Here is a 5222-nt window from a genome sequence, read left to right on the forward strand (position 1 = left end):
GTCACCTCATCGGGTGACTCTAGTGGCCATCGACTTGCAGTTGCACTGTTGTATGCATTTGTGTGAAGTTTTGACCGTACTCATAACCAATGGTCAAAAAGCGCGACGTGCAACAACAATAACAAGCTCTTAGCGTGACGTCAGACGCTGACGGCAAGCGGGCTGGCCACGCGCGCGCCGCCCGTCTCTCGTCCATCACACTGATTTCACCGCGGTTGTCAGGCCCGAATTGTCTGATCCATCACCGAGCTAGGACGCAGCCGGGAGCAGCCACTCCTCCAGCAGCCGGCCGGCCTCCACCCACCTGACCCGCGCTGACACACTGGCTGACCGTCGGCGCGCCAATTGCATCGCACTTTGCGTCTTATTCCTTCCTTCTTGCCCGGCCACCAACTGTGAGATCGTAAATTTACAATATTCTTGTAATTTTCATTTACAAAATATTTTATGTCAATTTATGACAGCCCATTCTCGCTCGTCGGCCAAATTCCAAGTCCGTTCGACGTGGGTGTAAATTTACAATTTTAAATTGTTTTAAATTGTAAACACGACTCACATCATGGAAAATATTCAAGTCTACTGAACTGTTTTTTCACTGTGCCCATTGCCGCCCGTTGTTTCCAAGGGGTTGTACCGTGACCACTTACAACTAGGCCTTTCTCGTCTTTGACCCCGCCACCTGACCCCTGCCGCTTCCATTGCGGTTGCTTTTCATCCCACTTATGCACTCACCGACGCCCACCTGCACCCCTGACCGCTGAGCCACTTGCACTGCTGCAGGGCATGGCGGGTCGCCGCGGTGGAGGGGGCCCCGCTCGGCCCAGGGGCTTAGCTCAGGCGGGCGTGCCGGGCTGCGACTCCGCCCTCCGCGTGGGCCGCCGGGGAGTGGGGGCCCCGCGCGGGGCACTCGTGAGGGTATCGCGGGGTCCCATGTGAGGCCCCAGCTCAAGCACCAGCTGGGTCACCATCCAGGAGGGGTGGCTCCAATAGAGATGGTCATGGCCATGTATGGCGAGGCCTCACAAGACCTCTGGAAAATTTCGAAAGAAATACCCTGTCGATTACGATTAAGTACACCCTAGCCCATGTCAGAGACACCCTTGTCTGGGAATGTTAGCTGTCCAATTATCAATTGTATTTTCGATACCTATTCTTGCTCAGCAGATAGGCAGAGACACAAATAAAAAATTAAGCTGGAAAAAAGGCTTTTACCACGGGACATATTTAAAAAAAATATCTGTGCAGTTTACTATTTCCGACGGGCCGGGTGGCCGGGTCCCGGGTCGCTGTCAGCCAAAGTTGAGCATCTCGTACACTCTAAATGTCCAAGGACAATTTTTGTAACTAACACCGGACTTCTGTGTGCATAACTAGCTCAGATACAATATTGTAACTACCAACACGCATTTAGTGACTAGCAAGTCACAATAGTGTATCTGAATTCAGTTATGCACGCAGAAGTCCGGTGCCAGTTACAAAAATTGTCCTTGACATTTAGAGTGTATGGAAACGCAGATAAGGGCGGGCCGTAACTCGCGGCGCGCCCCGGGAGATGCGTGGCTCTGGACGCGCACTGCCACGCCAGCACAGTGCCGCCAGCGCGCCCCCCGCCAGCGCGCCACCACCGACAAACGATTAATTTTTCCGTTTTCCATAGGGAGCTGCTGTGTGCGGTGGGGGGTTTGCGCGGAAGTACGGGCGTGGAGATCATCAGCGCCATCGTCACTAACGGCTTTAAAAGCCTGCCCTACAAGTAAACAAGTCTTGCAAGAAACTTTTTAGTATTTTTTTCCGGAGGTATGACAATTTTACTGTCCCCATATCTCATTTTATAGGTCGCGTACACGAAAGTAATGTCGTGGGCGTCACAAATAAAGTTTTCCAGCGGAGGTCAGCTTCCTTATCAGTGCCGGGCCGGCCGGACCAGAGCCGTGCGGTGCGGCGGCCGCTTTACAATAACGTCGCGCTATCGCTCGCCTGCGATCTAGACCAGCCAACATATGACCGACAGTATTTTTCAACACAAAAAAACTCAAACGTAATAATGCTATATTTTTCAAAGCGCGGGTGGAAAAATTCGCACGCGTGTGCGAATTTCAGCCACGCCCTGCTGCCCACAGCACCACTTGACACCAAACACGATTACTGCCGGATTACAGCCAGATCTCTCTTCTTCCCCTTTCCTCCCCGGCGCTGTAAAGAGCCCCACGGGACGCGCTCCATACGTCCCTTCTTTCCGTACAACGCTACTGCTACTTTTCTCTCGAGATGCTGCTGCTGCCTCTTGAGCGTCGCGATGCAGCCTCCGTCATATCGGATTTATGTGAAGGGTTCCGTCATAATACGTCTTCAATTATGTTTCGATCTGCGATTAGAGCGAGGGGCAGCCTCTCCCTCTAAGCCTTTAGAGCGGTCCAGATCCGCGCGGCAAGGAGTTCGACGTATAATAATAATAATTCACAGCGGAGAAATTAATACTTCCGGATTGCTTCTCTACCCCGGAGGCAGCAGAGGCAGCAGGGAGAGCTCGCGCAAAGAGGGCAGCGATACAAGTACACTGTGAGCAGGGGGTGGTGCGTGCTGCTGTTGTACCAATCCGTCGATGAGTGCACACTTCGAATCAGGTGTGCTCGACTGCGCTCTCAAGAAGAAAGCAAGGCATATCACACGTGTCTCGCGTAAATCGGGTTATCGCGTTCTATTCATCATGGTTAATAGTATGTTTTTTAGCCTTCCTCCTCCCCCCCCCCCCCCCACTGATGTTGCGTTTCCTTGAGGCGTTGGAGGCAGCGGGGCCGGGCGGGCCGGGCCGCCGTCGCGGGGAAGTGCCAAGGACGTGGAGGCGGGGGCCTCCCCGCCGCGCCCCGCCCGGCCCGGCCTGCTGGGACCCGCGAAGCCGCACGCCAACCCGACTCCGTTGCCAGGAACAGTCGAGAAAGTTAGTGTGAGCGCAAAAATTAAACTGATGACAAAAGTTAGCCAAGAAACTGTGCAACGGAGAGGAACCTGCTCGTGTCATATATAATGTATTTTCGGCCCTCCTTTCCCTTCTCCGTTCCGGTCTTATTAACTTCCCTTATTTCCCCCTCCCCCTCCACGGCAGACTCGGTCCTTACGGGGGTGAAAGTTCGTGGCGAATAATTTCATTTTACTCTCAACAAATGCGACTCCGGAATCCCCTTGCGGTCGGAAAGCTATGGGAGGGGGGAGTGGCTTCATTTAAAAATCTGGACGATCTAGGCTAGCTTTTTCCTTTTGTTTTGGCAGTGACCCCGGGTGTGTCGCACGCCAGCCCCCGTTTCACGACGGTCCCCGAAGAGGGGCCTGGCCTTTTAATATAAGGCCCGGGCTGTGCTGGGCTGGGCATGTCGGCGTGCGATAAGGGGGCGTGGTGGGGCGTGGCCGAGCGGAGCGCGGCGGGGCGGGGCGGGGCGGGGCGGGGCGGCCAGCGACACGAGACCATAAAACTAACAAGAGAGTGCCACAATAACTGACTGCCCCTCTCATGCCATTTATTTATAGCCGTAGAAATTCTCACTAAAGAGTCCCCTACGTCCTTTGAACAAACCCTCACAAAGCAAGCACGGGGCTGAAAATTTCGTTATTTTGATATAGGGAAGGCAAAAATTGTTTCTTTTTATAGTAAGCTCAGTAAATATTTAATTTCTCAAAAGCATATTGTTTTGGTCTGAATACCGTGCTTACTTTCGTCTGCGTGATGTGACCCTGAAAATTAAGCGCAGCCTTTATACACAATTCATATTTACCTTTATCGTGCAGAGGTTAAATAATTTACAGAATAGACCGACGAGATTTTTTACTCGGCGGCAAGTAAACCAAACCTTCCAATAACCGTGTAGCTAAATGTCAATTAGCTGTAGAGCTAAATCTTTTAACATCTAGCTAATTTTTGTGCACCGCTGTAAAATTATCCAGCTAAACTGATTAGCACGGAATTGATTTTTTTTCGTGTGTGACTGTGTTCCTCAACCTAAGTGGTACCACTATAACGCACAGGTTTAACAGTTGATTAAGTGTCTGTTTGATGTTTATTGTTCGTAAATTTATACAATTTGTACAAATTCTGTCCAACTTTGTGGAAAATGTTCTTCCCTAGAAGTAAATGTGTTTTATACTCCTTTCCGCGCACCTATACTTGCCCGCCTGAATTGTTTGGAGTGTACTCGCGCGGCGTGGCCCGGTCCCATTCATCTCCCCGGAGCCCAGAGGGTCCGCCGGTCCAGCCGACAGCATCCCTTGTGCTGGACCCCATTCAGCAGAATGTGGGTGAAAAGCGAAGACGGATGCAAATTCATCGTGTAATTCTCTTGACCTGCACCCAAGGCGGACACACACACGCACACACACACACACAGTCACTCTCACACGCTGGCACACTCAAAGCCGCACCTAATAAAGATGTCAATGCGGTTACTTGCTCCGCTTTTCAGCCTTTTAGACTCCCGTAGTGCCGCCTGTTTGTCGGAGCGATATTGAAAAGAATATCCGCTGTTGGCTGTTACTTTTAAATATACGCGCATGCACAATTATTTTTTTCGCGGTATAACGCGTTTAAATATTAACGTGTTGGTAACTCAACGTCAAGGGTCTAAGGTGAATTTGGGCTGGGTTGTGGACCCTTTTGCGTAAGTTTGTCTATCCTTCATGTGTTTTGTTCCATGTCGAGAAGTCGATCCCCTTCTTATGCTCCTTTTGCCCTCAACCCTGGCTGGTTCCAGCCAGCGAGTGGTATGCAAAAATATTGGGGACCGATGAGGGGGGTTGCGGGTAGATTGACACATTGGACAGCTACGCCACGCCACGCGCCTCGGCTCCGTCCGGACTCATCTCCCGTGCTAAAAGTCATGGCGGAGAGCAGCCGCGCCGTGCCGGCGTTGAAGGAAGGCCATGACAAAAGATTATGAATAATAAGTGGGTGTTGAAGGAGCAGCGCCGCCGGGGAAGATGGCGCAAGTCACCCAGCCGGATTAACATATAGATTATAGAGATGATATTCTCATTAGGGCAAGTCTGCTTACTGCTGCTGGTCGCAAGAGTGATTATTGCTGAAAAATATTGTGGCCTGGCGAAAAGAGCTGTACTACAACGTCATAACTCCTCTCCTCTCTCTCTCTCTCTCTCTCTCTCTCTCTCTCTCTCTCTCTCTCTCTCTCCCATACACACACGCACGCACCTCGTTATGTGTCGGTTTGACATCTCCA

The sequence above is a fragment of the Frankliniella occidentalis genome, unplaced genomic scaffold, assembly GCF_000697945.3.
Source record: "Frankliniella occidentalis isolate FOCC.00 unplaced genomic scaffold, Focc_3.1 Scaffold238, whole genome shotgun sequence".
Taxonomy (NCBI): domain Eukaryota; kingdom Metazoa; phylum Arthropoda; class Insecta; order Thysanoptera; family Thripidae; genus Frankliniella; species Frankliniella occidentalis.